The following is a 23,104-nucleotide window of genomic DNA, read 5'->3' on the forward strand; positions in this document are numbered from 1 at the left end:
TGATGGTGTGCTTGGTAATAATAGTGGTCATAGTCTCCATTGTATTAGCTTCTTTTTTGGATAACGGCCAAAGATAAGTATCTTAGATTTTGTTGGATTTGCGACCAGCTTGTTTTCGGCATTGTACACGGCTAATGCTGTTAGGCCTTTTTGAAGGCCAACTTTGGTGTGGTCCAAGAGGACCAGGTCGTCGGCATACTGAATCAATTGGATTCTGACTCCCCCGATACTAGGAGTCACCAGGTTTGATCCCTGCAATGCGTTGCCCAAATCGGCTGTGTATAAGTTGAAAAGAAGCGGGGCAAGGACACAGCTCTGCTTTAGCCCGTGGTCTGTGCTGATCTTTTTCGTGGCTGATTCACACAAGAGTTTGACTCTTACCCATGTTTGAGTATACAGTGATCTGATGGCTTGAAGAAGTTTCGGACAGATGTTTCAGCCAGCCAGTTTCTTCCATAGAATGTTCCGATCTACACCATCAAAGACTGCTGTATAATCAATGAAGCAGGCGAAAAGAGGCTGGTCGCCCAAGCCATTGATTGTTGTATTAAATATGATAGGGCTATAATGTTGTCTATGGTGGAGCCTCCCGGGCGGAACCCTGTTTGATAGAAGGGAAGCAAGTTCTCCTTGGTGATCCAGTCTGCTAATTCCATAAGGAGAGAACTTGCATATGCCTTGCCCTCCACGTCCAATAAGGCAATCATTCGGTAGTTCTTAGGGTCTACGCTTGGCCCTTTTTTATAGATTGGATGTATTAGAGATCCCCTCAATGAGTCTGGGACATCCATCAGGAGCCTGCACTCTGCATACAGCTGACCCAGGTTCTCTGCCCAAAAGTCATTGTCCTCCGTGAAAAGAGAGCCCGGGAGACCATTTGGTCCAGGGGCCCCATTGTGGCGTATTTTTTTTCAAAATTTCTCTTAAAACCTTTCTTTCAGCAGGTGTAGCATTGCTAGAGGGGATTTGGGTTCAGTCGTTTCTTCATTTGGATGTTATTCAAGGGGTGTTCTTTTCCTTGAGTTTTTCTCTGAGTTGTTGGTATAGAGAGTTTTTACGTGGGCTATCCAAGTACTTGCATCAAATGGGTTCTCTCTGTTGCAGGTTCCATGGGCAAGCTTGTTTATGTATTGCCAAATTTCTTGGGTCTTGCTGGGGGCAAGCAGCTCGAAGATCTTCACCGCTCTGTTGCTTCACGTTTCACTGCCAAACAACTTTTGTGTGAGTTTTGGCTGCCTCTTTTAAGTCATTTTTTGCAGTCATCGATCTGGTTTCTTGATAGGCTCTGCATTTGGAGCAGACTACTTTTAAGGATTTCTTAATCGCCGGTTGGAATCCCAGTTTGTAATTGGAATTGTCATAGGCTCTTCGATTATTGCTCCCTCGAAGTTGGTTCGCTAAGTCATATGCGAGAGCGCCCCACTCTCCGATACTGCCCTGGTCATTACGGCCGATCTGAAAACCTTTCCAGGATGATTTCCATGCAACAAACTTATGGGCCGGAAGCAGTCCCCATTTAATTCTTCGAAGGAGTCTATGTTGTTCATCTCCAATCGTGGCTCCTATATAATGAAGAGTATGCCTAATTTTCGCACTCATGGACAACTCTATTATGAGGGCGGCATGGTCACTTTCAGTCCTAGGTTGTACGTTATAACTTGACATATGATTTTGTAGGCATTCACTTAATAAAATATAGTTGATAGTTGTCTGATTGTTAAAGGTAGGAGAATCAGTGCGGTTGGGTTATTTTTTGTAGTTATGTTGTGTGATGTTACCAGCTTATAGACTCCCATTAGCGCATTAAATCTTCTGGTGCTTCTGTTATGATGATTTTCATTAATTGTTTGCCCTATGTTGTGGATGTTGAAGTCGCCCAAGAAAATTGAGTCCATACCTGCGTACTGTACTAGTAGGGTTTCAATCTCATTTAATAAGCGGGTCAGGTTGTCGTTAGAGTCCGGCCCATGCCGATTGCAGTAGACATTGGTGAGGAGAATTGGAGCCGGGCAATAAATCGTTATGAGGCCTTTCAAAATTCCAGCCAGAAACATGTCTGAAGTATTCTGTATTGTTGAGAAATTTACTTTCAGCGCATGTTTTATATACGTTGAAATGCCCCCTGACGGTCTCCCGAAAATGCTAACCTTTTTTGCGGGTTTAAAATATTCGGCGTAGTTCCCTATTGGTGTAGAGGAGGTAGCCCATGTTTCCTGTACACAGATTATGTCTGCTCCCACCATAAGTCCCACTGCTCCTGGGGGTTTGCAAAGCTTTATGTATCCCAGCGACATTCCAAGACACTATGTTGATGATTGGCTTGTTTGCCGTGGGGTTGTTATGGTCATTATGGCTAATGTTGGAATTTCTTGGTGCTAGATGGTTACCCGACCCTTGACCGGTGCTAATATTGCATGAAACAAGCTTGTTATGCCTGGTCTGGCCCAAGGTATTCTTTATTGTTGTTAGATGGATATGCAGTGAATCGTCAATGTTACTATTAGGAAGTAGAATTTAAGGCCTGGGCAAGCCAAGACCAATCTTTGCTAGTCCGCCCCATAATTGAGCAGGATCGGGTGCCTCCTTCTGTGTGTTTAAAAATTTGAATTGAATTGCTTCTCAGCTGTATTGCTTGTGTGCCACCTTTTGAGCCATATACGATGGATCCGGTGGTGGGTGGAGTAGATGATTGATGTTTATGTTTTTCCGCCCCTTCAAATCTTTGTCTCCCTGTTGATGGTTGTTCGCTTTCAAAATCCCAGGGTATTTCGTCGGTAGATGGGGCTTAATTTTTATTCCCCAATTCTCTAGTTGTGTTTTATATCCCTTCAGTACATTCTCCATGTTGAAGTTGGAAAAGATTATTTCTGTCGTTTCGTTTTGTTCACTAGGCCCGGGACCAGAGAAAGCCACCCTTTCAATGTCTGTTGTGTTTATGTTCTCCAGACCTGGGATGCTTTCGCAGAGTTTCAGGAGGTTCCCTCTGTTGAGGATATCCCAACTCCCTTGTGAGATGTATTCAGGATATAACAATACTTTTGGGTTTTCGAAGTCTGGGTCGAACAATTGAACGGGATTCCGTGAGTTGAAAGGAACTGCAGGAGTTTCAAGAGGAACTATTAGGTTCCATGTGGGGTTGTCATCATGATCTAGTCCCTCCTCGTTCCTGTTTATGTTTGCGGTGTAGATCTGTGAATCAAACCTAGAGGTGATGTTGTGGTCCGAGTGAAGTTGGCCATCTTTGTGGCTTGCCTGAATAATAATTTCCTCCAGTTGAACGTTGGATGTAGATTCCGTCTGGAGATCGTTATAGGCATTTTTGTCTACAGGGTCGAATTTATGCGTGATATTGTGACCGGGCTCGTGAACCTGTAGGCCCTGTGCATAATTCAAGATGATACTTGGCCCAAGAGATTTTTCAGTCAAAACTTTAATCAAGTTTTCGCTTGAGGCACGTAGTAGACTCTTGGGAGAGGTTGCCATGGTGGATGTTCCACTTATTTGTGTGTCTCCATTTTGGTCTGCCAAGATCAGACCCCGACTCTTCTGGTCCCCACTACCGGTAGTTTTATTATCCTTGTTCGCTGGCGCAAACCAATGCTAGATTTTCCCTTTTGCATAGATTTTGTCTTTTTTTATGTTATTTAACTTTTTCAGTTTTTTCCTATTTTTCCTAGATAAGGATTGTCGCTCTGAGGACGAAGGTTTTAAATCGTACAGTTTTCCAGGACGATTGATTGTTGTTAGTTGGGGTTGTAGTATAGAATGTGAGTTTAGATTTGACACCTGAAAGTTGGGGCTCAATGGGCTTTTTGGTTCATTGATGTTATTACCAGAGATTTCCTGGATTCTCACGGGGCTCTCCGGGTTGGCCTTTGAACATTGGTTTGGGTCCAAAGTGGGCTGTGAATCCCTTAGTGTAATTTTGTTTATTGGATCTCCACTTGGCCTTGAGGGTGAATGTATTGCTTTTGTCCCATTATGTATGTTCTTTGCACTTAGTCTCTGCATTGGATTTTGAGGGGAGAAGCGTGTTGTGTTATTCTTACTTCTGTTTTCCTCATGTTTGAGATCCATGACTAATGTGCTCATTATTTCCGGCAGTTTTTCCAAAGACTGCAGTAACGGAGAGCACCCGCATTCGTTGGATTTCATCATTACCTCTGTGTCTGCCTGCCCTCTGCGTATTAAGGAGTTTAAATGTTCCAGTTTTGAATCCACTCCGGTAATCAAGCTTGCTACGGACTGCAGAATGTTTATTTGAATATCAAGTTTGTCTGCATGCATTAATGCAGCGTTTCCCATTGATATCAAGGCCTCGTTAATTAGTGCAAGGTGGTTTTCTATTCTTTGTGAGACCAAGCTAGATTCCCGGAGCGGCAACTGTTTGTTAGTGTCTGTTAAACTTGTCTCCAAATCTAAAACAAGATTTTCGTTTCGTAGGGGGACCATGTCATCATCATCGTCCCCCGATTTAAAGGGTTCATGCAGAGCATTCAGGAAGCCCGACTGAGATTTCAGCGGTGAGCAAATGACCTTGAGGTTCACGATGTTTTCTGTTGGAGTATAAGATTCCTTATTTACTTCACTTCCCTCTGAGGCAATAATAGATTGTAGTTCCGGGGGTCGTACAAATTTAAGGGAGCCAGTGTATTGGTTCCTAAGTCATTCGCTCTGGTCAGATTGTGATCGATTAAAAAGTCTTCAGCTTGTGTTTTATTGCCCTTCAAAATCAAGATTTTTGGTGACAGAGGAACAATCGATGAGGGCTTTTGGCTCAAGATTTTGTTTTTAACAGTACCTGAAGGTTTGTTGGCATTAGAGCGATGAGTGCCAAGCCTGGAGGCATCAGGAGAAGTATCAATTGGTTTTCCGTGGGCAATAGAATTACCTTGTTTTGGATGTTGTAGAAAATATTTCCTGATGTCATTGTTGCCTTTTGGGCTGCTGCTATTGTAAGATTGATGCTGTTATTTATGTTTTTGTTACAGTCTCTGATGTCCATGTAGTCGTGATTGCACAGGCTTCCTGTTATGCCTGTAGCCCCCTCTGTAGTTAAATTTGCGTTTTTGGCCTCCATCCTGAGGGCTGGCACAGAAGCTGGGGAGGAGTTTGTCCTTTCTTCTCCCAGTTGTTTCCCATTGTGAAGGGTCCTATCCTGTAGGGACGTGTCATGTCTTGTGTTGTCTTTGCCCACGGGGTATAGCATCCTGGCTTTTTGGTGTTGTACGGATTTATGAGGGCGATAGTTGGGCTGGTATTGTATAAGGCCTACGTTCCTTGTCCGCATAATTACTCTGCACAATAGATGTCTAGTCTTTAGTGCGGCGTCTAAACTTTAGAAATGTGAGTTACAATATATGCCAATCTTGTCCTGTATCTTGACCAGCGTAGGAAGGCGTAAAAAGGCAAGCATAGGAAGGCAAACGACTTCCGTCCGTTTGAAATAGTTGTCCAGTGATAACAGGTGGGGGAGTTTGTTCAAAAAATTCCGTAATCGCCAATTATCTCCATCTAAAATGATCCGACCTGGCAGTAGTAGAATGGCCAATGCTAAAAAGTGATTTATTGAGGTAATTGATTGGAGCGCGGGCAAAGCTGTTGGAATTCCTTGGTTCAGCCCGCCTCGCTGCTCGTTGATCACCCACTCCTCTCCGCCTCCGTTCATGTCTCTCTGCTGTCAGGGGGAGGCGGGCAGCACTGGCAGAGGGGATTACTGTTTGTGTGGCGAGGCGGGGCAATGTGAGGCAGTGCGAGGCAGTGGGGGGGGCAAGGCAGTGCGGTGGGATGGAAGAGTGGCTCACCTTACTTCCCTTGCCGCTCTGGCCTGCTCCCAGCTGAATCCTCCACGGCGTGTAGCGGTGCGCCAAATCGAGATCAGGATGTCAGCAAGTTCCCGAGTCAGAGTTGGAGACAGAATCTGAGTCAGGGTGAGCCGGCCGCTCCGCTGCTCTGCTGTTCCGCTATGCCGCAGAACCGCAGCTTGCTGCAGCACCGCAGCTCACCGCAGCTCTCGACTCCGCACACGGACGCCGCGCTCCCATCCGTACTCCTCCGCACTACGAGCACATCGAGCTCCAGACACCCATTAATAGGGGCGTAGCAAAAATAAAATCAATGAAAGAATGACAACCTCTCCCTTTATATGTAGGGGGATCAGGCTATTCTTTTTATTAAGAGACATATCCATCGTGTGAGTTAAGCAAAATTAGTGTAGTATGTCAGAGAGTTCTCTTCCCACCTGGGTGTACTCCATATGAGGGCCTTTCCTTAGTGGGCAAGATAGCCAATCCTCCTGTGACACCCTCAATTGAGGGTAGAGATGACAATTAAAACCCCCAGCTAATACCAGTTGAGATTGAGTTATCCCCTTCTTGTCTAGCCATGTGTTTAATTCACAAAGACTGTTTATTAGAATTAGTCTGACAGAGTTATTAGTGAATTTTTAAGCTTGAACGACCTTTGAATCCCAGGCCAGATTCTTCCATTTGCCATGTAGTCTCAGATCTATAAATATAATCAAGCCCCCCTTGGCTCTTCCAGACACTGATCTAACTGCCAGCAAAAGAAGGATTTATAACCTTCAATAAAAAAGTTCTTACTTATCTCCCATGTCTCCCTTAGACATATTATATGGAACTCCCTCACAAAGGTGAGCCACTGCTCATCACGAAATTTGCTTGATAACCCCGCTATGTTCCATGAAATAACCTTTATATCTCCTCCACTATTCCCTGCGTTTAAAGCTATAGGTCCACTGCTACTCCGCGGGCTTACAAGAACCTTCACACAATTTGCCTCCCCGTTAATCACTTCACTGGATGCTGGCGGGGTGGCAGAATTATATCTAGGGTGGATTTTGATCTCCTCTCTACCACCCCGTAGTTTACCAACTGCCTCTTGCTGACTCCCCCTGACCCTCCCTGTATGGCAGTCCTATATATCTCCACAACTAGAAAGGCCCAGCGGATGTAATGGTATATGTATATTGCTTTCAAACAGCTGTCATAATTAGAAGAGTTACAGGTGAAACGTTGGCACACATGGCTATTTTTTTCAACTAATTTTCAATTTTTCCTATATTCAACTATAAAGAAACCTTGAAGGATCTATATAAACGACCCCTTGCTGAATTTAGAATTTTGTATACTTTTCTAAAATGTATAGCTTTCCAGGATCCATTATTGCTTTCATACCCGTTGCTACCATTAACTGGAAAAAGGTTGAAAGCACAAAAAGTAACAAAAATAGGCTATGTCCCAGTAAAATGCTAAAACTGTGTAAAAAAACTTTAGTTTTTTTGACAAAATTCTGTCAGTCCCTAAAAGCTGGGGAAATTGTGATTCCAGCCCCACAAACCCTTTGTTGATATAATTTGCAGGGAAAAAACTGACACTTTCATTTGCAGCACTTTTTTCCCATTTTTCACCCAAAAACTGAATTTAGCTGTGTTTTGTACGGAGGGGGGAAAGGCCTAGCAGCGAAGGGGTTAATTATATGTTATTTGTTTCTAATATAAATAATATTGATCCTTTAGACAACTTGAAAATTATCATTATGTTGCTCATGTTATCAGGCAGGCAGTCACAAATTGCCAGAGCCTACAAAATCGGTAGTCTTCAACCAGACACACCCAAAAAGGAAGGACTGTAACCAGTCTTGGTTTCACTCACCAAAAGAACAAAGAGCTGTTCAACCAATGATAAGCTCTCTTTCCATGTCATATGGAGTAGCATAGGGGTAAATAGTACTAAATGTTATATAAAACTGTAATTTACTATCAGGATATTGTGTTTCAAAGTATTCCAATAAATAATCTTTATGCAAAATATATATTTGAACTAGAAACATTCATATTTCATACTTAAATTATGCCGGAGTCATGTCCCCTGTGCAAACCCCAAAATACGTGACGGCAGGATTTGCGACCTATACGCGTCCAGTGTGCGATGTTACAGTGTACACAAAAATATGTTTTAAACATCTTAAAAATATTGAACAAGCACACTAATTGTAATTTATAGCATTGATTAATAAACCTCTCTGTTTAAAAAATATATTATTTGAGTGTAAGTATATATTTTAGGGTAACATTTGTGTAACAGATTCGCGCACCCTCTGCGAAGATCCATGTCCCATACGCGATACAACTGTGTCCACAAAAATCTGTTACAAACATTGGAAAACAAATTTATAACACCTTTATTACTATTTTTGTGTACTCAGTAATAAACCTCTACATTAAAAACATTTATTAATGTGTTCTAAATGTGTTTTTTAGAGTGATATTCGTATAAAGGATCGTACCTATCGCGTAGGGGTCACTCATGGTGAGCAACCCTTGTTTGTAAATTACAAAAAAATGTATATTTTAAAAAGATAGTTATCATAAGAAAACAACAAAACAACTTTCATACTATCAAAAGCAATCATCCAAAATTTCATTTAGCAATAAATACTTTAAAAATATGCTAAGCATTTAAAAAAAATTGGAATTGAAAATTCTATTATATACTATCACACTGTACACAAGTACAAACAGTAAAACAATGTTCATTCAAATTGTCAACACTATAAATCGATCATCAGCTATGTTATATATATTTTTTAAATCAGATTATAAATATTTTAAAATATAATAGAAATTGTTAAAAAAAACATAGACAGAAAAATTGTTACACACTTATTTTCACAAATAAAATAATCTAAAAAACCTTGGAAATTCATTGACAAAAACAGAGATTTCAGGGATGTTATAGTTAGGAATTAGCATTTACAAAACCTTAGAAAATTTACAGAAAAACCCAGAAGTTTTAAGGATGTTATAGTTAGGAATTAGCATTTAAAAAAAACTTAGAAATTCACTGAAAAAAACACAGGTTTCAGGGAGGTTATAGTTACGCTGACATTTCACTCGTACAAAACCAGAGAAATTCAGCTGTTATAGCCGCTATAGTCAGCTGAGCTGAGCTAACCATAACTCACGCCCCCGCAATGCACTGCTGATGACGTCACATATTACATAATTCATGGCATGGTCAGTGACATCACTCATGACATCTCTAATGACATCACAAATGATGTCATCAATTTAATGGCTGATGCACCTCCACACACCCTAATATAACCTTTCATACGCCCACTCTAAAATACAGACTACAATTCTGAAAACCAATACCAGTTAGTACATACCCACTCACTGATTCATAGGTCTACACACACTACTCACTCACCCATATAATCACTCATACACGCAGTCACTCATTAATACAACCACTGATATATGCACTCAAACACCCATAAAAACATTCACATACCACCGCTCACTCATAGAATTACGCACACACCTAGTCGGTCACCCAAAGAATCAACCACACTGCCATTTACTCACCTATATAGTTATACACACACCACCTCACTTATTCATCCAGATAGTAATACATACTAACTCTCTTCTACAATCACTGACACAAGTACACACTCACCCATTGAGCCATTCTCACAAACACTCACTTAATACATGGTCACTTATAAACTCCAACACTCACATACACTTCCTTTCACATATGCAGTTACTCACCCATATTCCACTGAGACATCCATGCACTTACCAAAAAAGCCATACCAAGACTCATTTAACCATACCGCCCCTCACAGATGCAATAATGAACTCACACACCCAGGGATTCACCCACTCATTTATCCATGCAAGGAGTCACACAGCCTCTCACATAGACCCTCACCCACCCACCCACACAGACACCTAATCACTCATACAGGTACTCGGACAACTAATCAATAACCCATATAGACACTCATGTACCTACTAACCAACGCATGTAGGCACTTACATGACAACTGAAAGACTGGTACACACATTTATACAGATTATTCACTCACCCATACATTCTCTAAGACACATTTAATCACTCACTCATACAGTCAGTCACACACCCACTAAATCATCCATACAGATACTCATACACCCACTCATTCTTCGAATACACCTTTGCATACATATATATATATATATAACACTCTTAGACTTTTTAGAAACACCCTCAAAGGATGAGGTCATCAATGATGTCATTGACCATGTCATGAGTGATGTAATATGTGACATCATCAGCAGTGCATTGCGGGGTGCGAGTTATAGTTAGCTCAACTAACTATAATGGCTGAATTTTCTGTTTTTTTACGAGTGAAATGTCAAATTAACTATAATGTCCCTGAAACCTGTGTTTTTTAAGTGTATGTATATATATATATATATATTCACTGAAAAAAACATAGGTTTCACACTCGTTATAGTTAGGAATTAGCATTTAAAAAACCTTTGAAATTCACTGAAAAAACCATAGGTTTCACACCAGTTATAGTTAGCTGAACATTTTACTCATACAAAACCATTGAAATTCCCACGTTATAGTTAGTTGGACTCACTATAACTCGCGCGCCCTCAATCCACTGCTGATGATGTCACATATTACATCATTCATGACATGGTCAGTGACATCGCTGATGACATCTCAAATGACATCACTGATGACATCACTGATGACATCTCAAATGACATCACTGATGACGTCATCCATGTGATAATACGATGCACCTCCTCACACTCTAATCTAACCTTTGATACACCCAGTGTTAAATACAAACTGCCATTCCTGAAATTATTGACACGCCAATACCAGTAACTACATACGCACTCACTGATTTCTAGGTCTACACACACATCCACTCATTCACCCTTACAATCGCTCATACATACGGTCACTCATCAATACATATACTAACACATACTTACTCTCTTTTACAATCACTGATACAAGTGCACATTGAACCATACAGTCACTTACGCAATCACAGGCTCTCATGTATAGTCATTTATATATGGCAACTCTCACATGCACTGTGTTTTACATATGTACCTACTTGGACATGGAGCACTGAGATAGCCATTCACTCACCAACACATCCATGCAGACAGTCAGCCCCCCATACAGCTCTTTCCACATGCACTCTTGAACCCATATACCAAGTGAATCAACTGCTCACATATATATGCACAATCACACACCTCCCAGCCACCCAAACACACACTCACCCTCACATACAAATACTTATACAACCAATCAATAACCCATATAGCCACTCATATAGCTACTGATCAACACATGCAGCAGCTTACACAACAACAGATATACTGATGCACATATTCAGACAGTTTAGTCACTAACCAATGCATTCAGTAAGACACATTTAATCACTCACTTATACAGTCAGTCACGCACCTACTAAATCCCTCATACAGACACTCATACATCCACTCATTCTTCAATATGTAAATTATTAACTTTAACTTAATTGTATTTTAACTTTTCAGAAACACACAGACACTGGATGATGTCATCAGTGATGTCATCAGTGATGTCATTTGAGATGTCATCAGTGATGTCATCAGTGATGTCACTGACCATGTCATGAATTATGTAATATGTGACATCATCAGCAGTGGATTGCGGGCGCGCGAGTTATAGTGAGTCCAACTATCTATAACGTGGGAATTTCAATGGTTTTGTATGAGTTAAATGTTCAGCTAACTATAACTGGTGTGAAACCTATGGTTTTTTTCAGTGAATTTCAAAGGTTTTTTAAATACTAATTCTAACTATAACGAGTGTGAAACCTATGGTTTTTTCAGTGAATTTCAAAGGTTTTTTAAATGCTTATTCCTAACTATAACGTCTGTGAATCTTATGTTTTTTTTAGTGAATTTCAAAGGTTTTTTAAAAACGAATTCCTAACTATAACGTTTGTGAATCTTATGGCTTTTTCAGTGAATTTCATAGTTTTTTTAAAAGCTAATTCCTTTGTATATCGACTTTGTAACCTACGATTTTTTTTATTAGCTGTTTTTTACAATAATTAATTACATTTAAACATTTTTTTATTATTTGTTCAATGTATATATATTTTTTTAAATTTTTTTCCTGGTGCGCTCAGGGTGCGCTTGCCGGTAAGCTCTCCCGAGAGCGCACCGAGAGCACTATTTCTGCGTTCGTAAAAAACAAATATGTATGAAATGTAAATAATAACGCAAGACATTTAGTACCATACTTATTAAAGCAGTATTTTTGATTTACAAAATGAAAATGATTTTACATTTCCGTAAAGCTATCAAAACGTCACTCAAGCGCGCCGCGTAAGCGCCCCCGGAAGCATCTACATTTGCGCCACGTAAGTGCCCCCGGAAGCGCTCCGATGCGCGTAGCGTAAGCGCGTCAAGTCATGTGACCTTAAAATAACTCTTTTCATTGGTTGCTAACAGTTTTTTTTACAAAGAATGAAATCCCCACCCATTTCCTTCACTTCTTCTTTCACTTTTGTGACCGCAAGACTTGGCTTTTTGCTCTTGGATCATTTTTGGATTACCATGGCTGCCAGAACATCCAGCAGCAAAGATGACACAGAGAGATTTATTGATGAAGAGGTTCCTCAGCCCCAGGAAAAAGAACACTTCATATGTAAGTTTTTTTCCATTCCAGATGATAAAAAAAAAAGTAAATGCTCCAAAGATGGAGTGCCGAATTTGTCACACTGTCCTCTCACGGGGTGACCCCACCAAAAAATATTCATTTGGTAACTCCACCATGATTCGCCACGTCGAGGGGAGGCACCCCCAGAACTATGCCCGGGAGAGTGTAAGAGCTCTGGCACAAGAGGCTCCCAGGGATGGTGCCTCTACTTCAACCGGAGGACCAACTACATCGGTGAGGGGGTGACCAGAAGAGCTCATCCCTAATATTCGGCCTGCTTTTAATGAAGCCATAATTAAATGTAGAAAATGTGATCAGCTACTTTGTTATGGGGAACAAAGTGTTATGCTCATGGTTCGAGAATTAGACAACCACCGCTGCCAACCCCACTCCTAATTTTGATTATTTTTTTTGCTCCTGTTGAGCAGTTTCCCATTCCCTGTTTTTGGTTTTGCTCCAAAAAAGGAAAAAAGAAGAAAAAAAAAGTTCTTTTCAGAACTACCTCCAATTCTCATCAAAGAACTGTGGGCCCGATGTAGGTAAAAAACATTTACCGATTTTTAAATACCGAGTCCTACCGATTCGTTATTCTGAAATCGGTAAACGATATGTAGGTAAAAAATCGGTAAATATTAATGAATCGGTACAATTCGTAAACTGTCAATCGGATTAGACCGATTCTGAAGTGACCGAATCCGTTGTATTTGCCATACAACCTTATGGGCCAAAAGGCCCATAGGAAAGCATTGTAAACACCGAATCGGGAAAATCCGAATCGGGTAAAACCGAATCGGGTAAAACCGAATCGGTGAAAAACCGAAAGGGGAGGCAAACAAAAGTGCAACCTAACAAAGCAGCCAATCAGGTGCCGCCACCATCCCCCACCCAACCAGAAGTCGAAATCCAGGCAGCTGAAACAAATTTAAAGGCTCAGTAGAGGCAGTCAGAGCACAGCACAGAGGTGCAGGGAGTGATCGATAGAAGTTTACCACAGTCACAATGGCCAGCAGCAGTGAGAGCCAGAATGCAGAACGGAAGAGGAAAGCAAAGTTTAGCCTTACGGACCTTAAAAAAAGATTCTATGATATCAGGAGTCTTACCAAGCGAAAGATGGCAGAGATACACAAGCAGGCTGGTCTCACTGGCGGAGGCAGGAACCCAGCACCCCCCCTGACAGACCTTGAGGAGTTGGTGGCGTCCACCATTGAGCCAGACAGTGTTGTGGGCTTGGGAGACGTGGACAGCTCAGCCAGAGCGGGAAAAAGAAAAGGTAAGATGCATGCGCAGCGTAACACCCCATACCAGCTTGCCTCCCTTAAGCCTAATCGCACAGCCAAACCCTAGTCCAGTCAGCATCTGACACCATCAATGCATTATGGGAAATGTAGTCATGTAGCATTAGAACATGTGTAACTGGCCAGAGGCATTGAAAGTAATGCAGAATAACGACAGTGAAATGTGTAATGCATTTATTTAAACCAATGTGACACAGTACCACACAGTTGACATACGCTTATTTATACCTAGGGCCAACACCAGCCAGTCAAGCCACAGCTACACCAGGAACTGCCTCAGCAATGGACCAGAGTGATGTGCCAGCCCTGATTAGGTCCTTGATGGTGTCTGGAGCCAACCTGTACCTCTGCAGTATCTCTGCCTCCGTAAGCATGAACAGGGTCACTCTCTGCCTGTATACCTGCTCCTGTCTCTGCCATTCCCTCTCTCATTCCTTTTGTAGCCGTAGCCTTCTTGCGATTACATAAAATGCCGCCATTGTGCAAGCACCGTTGCATCTTGGGACTATTTTTATAGGCTGCACCTTGTTACCACCTGATTTGAATCCATGGTAAAGTCCGACTCCGAAATACCGATTTTGAAGCAAAATCGGTAATTCTGTGCTTTCCTACATCTCGATCTTCACTTTTATCCGATTTTTCGTTCCCGATTCGGTTTGTTTCAGATTCGGTAAGTTTACAGAATCAGAGTTGTTAACGATTCGGTGATTTTCACTAATCGGTAGGTTAACGATTCGGTATAGTTTCCGATTCGGAAATTATTTTCGATTCGTTAAATGTTCAGAATCGGATTATTACCCATTCGCTACAGTTATCGAATCGGAGAATTTGCCGATTTTGCACGATTTCTGACACCTACATACCGATCACTCTGTACCGGTCGGTAACAGCCGAAAATACCGATTTTCGGCCGTTACCGACCGACCTACATCGGGCCCTGTATTCTTAAAAAAATGAAAAAGAGTAACTGAAGTGGAGTGCAGTGAGAGAAGAGAGGAAAAGGAGTGAGAAAGCAAAGAAAGGGACGAGAGGGGAAGGGAAGTGAAGTAGGGGGACTGAAAGAAGGTGAGTGTGGGGAACGAGAGTGAGGAGAAGGAGAATGAACATGGGGAATGTGGATAAGTGAAGAAAATGTAGTAAAAGAACGGTGGTGTGGAAGGGTAAGAAAAGAGCAGTGATATTTAGGAAAGAGTGGAGATGCAGACTGGATAAAGACAATTGAGTGTGAGACAAGGTGAGTAAGGCAGTGAAGGAACAGAGAAAATGAAAGAAAAAGTAAGAGTAGAAGACTGAAGGCCTCATTTATGAGGCCATGCGTCACTTTTATGCCGCCGGTGCGTCACTTTTTGTGACGCACCAGTGGTGTAAAAAATGAACCTTGTTGAGTCATATTTACAAAGTGACAGATCTAGGTAGATGCGTCACTTTGTAAACCCCTGCGCCACATTATACCTGGGCCAGGTGTAATGTATGCAAAGGGGGCGTATTGACGCAAGAAAGGGTCGTAGAAGTGACGCAGTGAAATCTATGAGATTTCACTGCGTCACTTTTACGACACTGTTGCGTCAAAATCTTGCGCCTGCCTCAGAGCAGGCGTAAGACTGACGCAGGCCCTTTCACATGGGGCTAGCCCCATGTGAAAGGATGCATTGCTGGAGTTGCATCATTTTTGTGACTAACTCCAGCAATGCATCACTTTCCTCTAAACACTCTACTTTCTTTTTTTACACTGTTTTTCCCCATGGTGCGTGTACCGTAGAGCGTACCGGGGAGCGCCGCCAGCGCTTAACCCGCGAAATTAAAAAAAAAAAAAGTTTTTCGGCCCTTCAAGGTCCTTCTAGGCCCCCCTTAGAAAACCTAGGGGGTCAGGGGGTGTCTACTCTGCCCCCTTTTAATTATTTCCCCCTTTCTTTTTCACCTCTTGTGTCTCGATTCTACCCAGACACAAGATGGCGGACTCTCCGGACTGTTTAGAATGTTGACAGACACCCGACAGCCAATCAGCTTTCCGCTATCGCACTCCCGTAGCGCGCTGGGTGCGCTCCCCGGTACGCGCACCTGTGAGCGCTCGGAGAGCGCCTATAGATGTATATGCGTTTTTGAAGTTAATTTTCGTAAAAACCACTGAAGCAATTTTCACCAAACATAGCAAAGGCACATCTGCGTACCAGTCCCTACAAGTTTGCCACGCTTGGCGTAATTCCGTTCAGCGGTTTGGGCTGTAGACTTTTCAGACCGTCCTATGGAAATGAACATGGGGAAAACACGTTCTGGGACCCCCCTTTTTTCTCAGCCCCCACTTCACGAATCCCCCCGAAACTTTCAGGCAGGGAAGGAGCGCAGCGGAGCTAGCCAAAATTTTGGAAAATTACACACAAATTCCTCAACCAGCGCCAGAGTTATTCCCAATAGAATGTTGCGGATTTCCTATGGTAGCCAATCCTAACTATAACTAATATAGATATATATAGGAGGGCACTTGCTCTTGCACTTTCTGCATAATAAATGCACTGCTGACATCGAATTCCTGTGCTGGCTGTTGATTTATCATGATATTTTCGAGTTGAGGCTTTGGAGGTCTGCGCCCGCCTGAACCGCATCCACAGCGGTTGGGAGCCTGTTTTATATATTTATATATATATATATATGCATATATATATATATATATATATATATATATATATATATATATATATATATATATATAATATATATATATATATATATATATATATATATATATATATATATATATATATATATATATCACACTTCAAGCTGCGCAGATGAGCGTTTCTCCTTTTCGCCACCGCCCGCCGTAGACAAGACACGGACCCAAATCTAGTGCTTGTTTAGTTTATTGTCCCAAAAACCGTCAGAGACGCGTTTCACCGCTTGCGCGGCTTGTTCACTCGAATATATATATATTCAAAACAAAGGTTCCCCACCTGCGAGGACGTACTCAGGAATCAGGCAAGTACTTCATTTGCATGCAGCGCTTTATATTTCAGGAAACCGATGAAGTGTCCAGATAATTAACAGAAAGCCCTACGCGTTTTGGAGTCCATTCTCCTTGTTCACGGGCATCGACCAGAACTGGCCAGATATTATTTTCAAAACAAAGGTTCCCCATCTGCGGTGTCCAGATAATTAACAGAAAGCCCTTAGCGTTTCGGAGTCCATTCTCCTTGTTCACGGGCACAGAAACGCGTAGGGCTTTTTGTTAATCATCTGGACACTGCATCGGTTTCCTGAAATAAAAAGCGCTGCAAGCAAATGTAGTACTTGCCTGATTCCTGAGTGCGTCCTTGCAGGTGGGGAACCTTTGTTTTGAAAATAATATCCGGCCAGTTCCGGTCGGGAAGGCTGCACCATCACACAATTGTGGATTGTAGCACTAAGACTGTCTATGTGCCAACAAAGGAACAGTTTTATGGAATGCAATGTGGCCAGAGGTGTTTTATTCGGAGACTCACTGGAGAGTTTTAAAAAATTGCACGAACGATGTTGTGAGGTGGAACCTACTAAAGGACATTAATTTAAGGGAAGGTACTACGAGTCCCAGAATGCTGGATTTAATCTGAGGCCCACCAGAGGGCGATAAAAGAGACTCAAACCTTCGCTTATCTCTGCCTCATTTCTATGCAATGCCCGTGAACAAGGAGAATGGACTCAGAATTGCGTAGGGCTTTCTGTTAATTATCTGGACACTGCATCGGTTTCCTGAAATAAAAAGCACTGCATGCAAATGTAGTACTTGCCTGATTCATGAGTGCGTCCTCACAGGTGGGGAACCTTTGTTTTATGTATATATATAAAGCACAGTCTTTTGCGCTTTGTTTAATGACGATCCCGGGTCATCCAGGTCCCAGGGGCAATTACGAAATATGTTGCGGGGGTGCTCCTTCCCCCACCCATGTGGCCCTGGGGACCACAATCTCCCCAAGGATTTAAACACAAAGGGAGGGGAGCTGCACGGCTCCCCTCCAGGAGCCCTTCATGGCCCTTGGAACCGCCACCCCCCCATTGCCGGCTCCAGCAATGTACCTGTGTGCCAACCCCATGGACATTGGTATTTGCTATGGGATGACGGGAGCACTGCTCCAGCCATCCCATAGCAAACAGTGTACTCACTTTGAACAAGTAAGAATACTTTGCTCTTGCTTGTTCAAAGTGAGTACACTTTGCTTTTTACCCCCAGGGATCTGCATGTTAGCAGCTCCCTGGGGGTGAAAAGCAATGCCAGCTCCTGCTGTCCCTTTAAACATGGCAATGCCCTGTGGGATGGGGTCCCTAGGGCAGCAATCAGCCAGGGGAGGGGGATCACGCTGTCCCTTCCCTGAAAATGAAATATATTTTTTTAATCAAAAATGTACCAGCCCCGGGGGATGGGCTTCATGGGGCCAAGAATGGCCTGGGAGGGGGCTACTCGCCCGCCCCTTAAAACAAACAAAAAATGATTAACCAAGCCCAGGGGGATGGGGCCCCCAGGCCGAAATCCGGATTGGGTCTCTGGGGCCAAAATCGGCCTGGGGATGGGGACCGCATGGCCCCCCCCTTTAAATAATAGAAATCAAGCAAAGGCCTAGCCACGGGGATGGGGTCCCTGGGGCCAAAGTTGGCCTGGAGGGGGGCTGGGCCCCCTCCCATTGTATTTTTTTCTGAAACAAGGGTCTGGCTCGAGGGATGAGGTCCCGAAGCCCAATAGGGTCAGGGGAAGTGGGGGCCACATGGTCAACCTTCCTAAAATTTGCCTAAAAAACTGAAGCCCCAAACTTCATCAGAAGCCCCGCCCCCTTTCACCACTACTCTGCAAACGCGCCTCCTGGCACTCTCTAGGTTGGGGGTTGAAGTCCCCTTTCCTACTGAGAATCCTTAGGGCTAACTCGCCCACCTCTTACCTTAATTTAGCCCCACCCAATGGGACTACTGAGAGGTGGTTGGAAGCCACGCCCCTTTCCCCACCACTCTGCAAATGCACCTCTTGGCACATTGCTGGTGGGGCAATGAGGTCTGCCTGTGTCCAGAGGGCTTCAAGACAAAAGAGGACTTCATCACCCAAGCAGAAGTGTGCCAGGAGAGGAAATTGCAGAGTGGTGTAAAAAGGAGGCTTGGCCTCTGAATACCTCTCAGCAATCCAGCTGTGTGGGGCTTACTGGAGATAACAGGAAGGCTAGTTGGCCTCCAGGGACCCTCAAGAGGCAAGGAGACATCATCCGCCAACCCAGAGCACATCAGGAGACGCGTTTGCAGATTGGTGGAAAAAGGGGGCATGGCCTGGGACCACCTCTCAGCAATCCCACTGTGTGGGGCTTACTGAAGGTAACAGGTTGGCTAGTTTGCCTCTAAGGACCCTCAGCAGTGAAAGGGACTTCATTCCCCAACCAAGAGCATGTCAGGAAGCATATTTGCAGAGTGGTGGGCAAAAGGCTCGTGCCTGCTATGAGATTTTAGCAATCCTGCTGTGTGAGTCTTAGTGGAGGTAATAGGAGGGGTAGTTGTCCCCCAAGGATTTCCTTGGGGGACAACTACCCCCATCTGTTACCTCCAGTAAGTCCTACGCAGTGGGATTGCTAAGAGGTCTTCGGAGGCCACGCCCCCTTTCCGCACCACTCTGAAAACGTGACTACGAGTGAGAGAAGCATTTGAACTGCAATAGGTCTTGCATTTGTAGAGTAGAGCTATTGACGTTGTAAATGTAAATGTTTTTTACTAATGTTTTTTGGAGTGGATTAGAGGTACATTGTGTGTAATGGAATTATGTAGTATTTTGTGCAGTGAAATTATGTGGATAGAAAGTATGTGGTATTTAGTGTATAGGACTTATGCAGAGTAAGATTATGTGTTATGGAGAGTAATTATGTGGTAGGGTAGTCTGTGTTGTGGAGTGGTAACCTCAGGTTTAGTCTTCCTCACTTCTATTAAAGCAAAAGGATAAACTCAATGAGACACAAAAAAGAAGCAACCACAGAGGAGCACCAGTGGACCTAGTCAGAGGTATGAGCAGGGCCACTGGAATTATGCGACTGCTGGCTTAATTATACATTTTCAGCAATGCCTCATAATCCATCATCTGTCGCATAATCTGAAGATTTGAACAAAAAAAACTTGTTTCTAGCTCAACAGCTCAAACTTTACCAAAAATGCAGCAACAAGTGTTACAGTGTGGTCGAAGGTCCTTTGCAAAGTTGGAATGGTCACCTGTTACCTATTGCTAAATGTGGGTGTTAAATTGGTACTAATGGTGCACAAACCACTGTTGCTTCTTTCAGTCCCACTCTTGGCTCTTTCTGCACTTCTCTTGCATCTTTCTGCACCGTTCTTCCTCTTTCTGCACATCTCTTCTGCTTTCTGCATATCCCTTCTTTCTGCACCTCTCTTACTTCTTTCACCTCTCTTGCTTCTTTCTGCACCTCTCCTGCTTCTTTCTGGACTTTTCTTGCCTCTTCCTGCACCCCTTCTCTCTTTCTGCTCATTTCTTGCCTCTTTCTGCACTTCTCTTGTCTCTTTCTGTACTTTTCTTGTCTCTTTCTGCACCTCGCGTGCTCCTTTCTACACTTCCCTTGCTTCATTCTGCACCTCTCTTGCTTCTTTCTGCACCCCTTTTGCATCTTTCTGCATTTCTGTTGCTTCTTTGAGCACTTCTCTTTCTTCTTTCTACACCTCTTTTGCTTCTTTCTGTACCCCTTATATACCTTTCTGCAGCTCTGTTGCCTGTTTCTTCACCTCTCTTTCCTCTTTCTGTACTGCTCTTGTCTCTTTCTGTACTTCTCTTGCCTCTTTCTGCCTTTCTGTTGCTTCTTTCTGCATTTTGCATGCCTCATTCTATACCATTCTTCCCTCTTTCTGCACCTCTGTTGATTCTTTCTGCACTTCTCTTGCTTCTTTCTGCACCTCTGTTGCTTCTTTCTGCACCACTCTTGCCTTTCTGTACCCCACTTCCCTTCCTGCACCTCTCTTGCCTCTTTCTGCACCTCTATTGCTTCTTTCTGCACCCCTCTTGCCTCTTGATGTACACCCTTCCCTTCCTGCACCTCTCGTGCCTCTTTCTGAACCTCTCTTGCTTCTTTCTGCACTCCTCTTGCCTCTTTATGCACCCTTCATCCCTCTTTGTGCTCCTCTTTTGCCTCGTTCTGCACCCCTCTTGCCTCTTCCTGCACCTCTGTTGCTTCTTTCTGCACTTCTCTTGATTCTTTCTGACCCTCTCTTGCTTCTTTCTGCACCACACTTGCCTCTTTCTGCACACTTTGTCCCTCTATGTGCACCTTTTTTGCCTCATTCTGCATCCCTCTTGCCTCTTTCTGCACGTCTCCTGGTACTTTCTGTACTGCTCTTATTTCTTTCTGCACCCCTGTTCCCGATTTCTGCACCTCTTTTGCCTGTTTCTTCACCTCTCTTGCCTCTTTCTGCACTGCTCTTGTCTCTTTCTGTACCTCTCTTGCCTCTTTCTGCCTTTCTGTTGCTTCTTTCTGCATTTTGCATGCCTCATTCTATACCATTCTTCCCTCTTTCTGCACCTCTGTTGATTCTTTCTGCACTTCTCGTGCTTCTTTCTGCATATCTGTTGCTTCTTTCTGCACCTCTGTTGCTTCTTTCTGCACCACTCTTGCCTTTCTGTACCCCACTTCCCTTCCTGCACCTCTCTTGCCTCTTTCTGCACCTCTATTGCTTCTTTCTGCACCCCTCTTGCTTCTTTCTGCACCCCTTTTTTCTTTATGCAGTTCTCTCTTGCCTGTTCCTGCAACTCTCTTGCCTCTTCCTGCACTTCTCTTGCCTCTTTCTGCACCCCTCTTTTCTATTTATGCATCTCACTAACCTCTTTATGCATCCCTCTTGCCTCTTTCTACACCTCACTTACCTCTTTCTGCATTTCTCGTGCCTCTTTCTGTACCTCACTTGCCTCTTTCTGCATCTCTCTTATCTCTCTTACCACTTCTCTTGCTTCTTTCTACACCTCTGTTGCTTCTTTCTGCACTTCTATAGCCTCTTCCTGCACTTCTCCTGCCTGTTCCTGCACCTCTCTTGCCTCTTTTTGCACCTCTCTTGCCTCTATCTGCACCTCACTTGCTTCTTTCTGTACCCCTCTTGCCTATTTCTGCACAATTTTCCCTCTTTCTGCACCTCTCTTGTCTCTCTCGGCACCTCTGTTCTCTCTTTCTGCACCTCTCCTGCTGTTTTTGCGCCTCTGTTGCTTCTTTCTGCACCTCTGTTGCTACTTTCTGCACCCTCTTGCCTCTTTCTACACCTCTGTTGCTCCTTTCCGTACTTCAGTTGCTTCTTTCTGTACCTCTCTTGCTGTTTGTTGTACCCTTCCGCTTGTCCTGCACGTACTTTCTCTTTCTGCACCTCACTTGCCTGTTTCTGTACCTCTCTTGCCTCTTTTTGCACCCCTCTTGCCTCTTTCTGCACATCGTTTGCTTCTCTCGCTTCTTTCTGTACCCCTCTTGCCTCTTTCTGTACCCCTCTTCCCGTCTTGCACCTCTTGTGCCTCTTTCTGCACCTCTGTTGGTTCTTTCTATACCACTCTTGCAGGTTTCTGCACCCCTCTTGCCTCTTTCTGCACCTCTGTTCATTCTCTCTGCACTTCTCCTGCTTTTTTCCGCACCTCTCTTCCTTCTCTTTGCACCCTTCTTGCCTCTTTCTACAGTTCTCTGGCCTCCTTCTGCACCTCTATTGCTTCTTTCTGCACTTCTCTTGACTCTTTCTGCCCCCCTCTTTCCTGTTTCTGCACCTCACTTGACCCTTTCTGCACCTCACTTGCCTCTTTCTGCAACTCTCTTGTCTCTTTCATCACTTATCTTGCTTCTTTCCATCCCTCTGTAGATTCTTTCAACACTTCTCTTGCCTCTTTTTGCACTTTTCTTGCCTGTTGCCACACCTCTCTTGCCTCTTTCTGCACCTCTGTTGCCTCTTTCTATACCTCAATTGCTTCTTTCTGCACTTTTCTTGCCTCTTTCTGGACCTTTCTTCCCTCTTTCTGCACCTCTCTTGCCTCTTTCTGCATATCTATTCCCTCTTTCTGCACCTCTCCTGCCTGTTTCTGTACCTCTCTTACCTCTTTCTGCACATCTATTGCTTCTTTCTGCACTTCTCTTGCCTCCTTCTGCACCCTCTTGCCTCTTTCTGCACCCTTCATCCCTGTTTGTGCTCCTCTTTTGCCTCTTTCTGCACCCCTCTTGCCTCTTCCTGCACCTCTGTTGCTTCTTTCTGCACTTCTCTTGATTCTTTCTGACCCTATCTTGCTTCTTTCTGCACCCCTCTTGCCTC

This window comes from Lissotriton vulgaris, chromosome 4_1 (assembly GCF_964263255.1).
Source record: "Lissotriton vulgaris chromosome 4_1, aLisVul1.2, whole genome shotgun sequence".
Lineage (NCBI taxonomy): Eukaryota > Metazoa > Chordata > Amphibia > Caudata > Salamandridae > Lissotriton > Lissotriton vulgaris.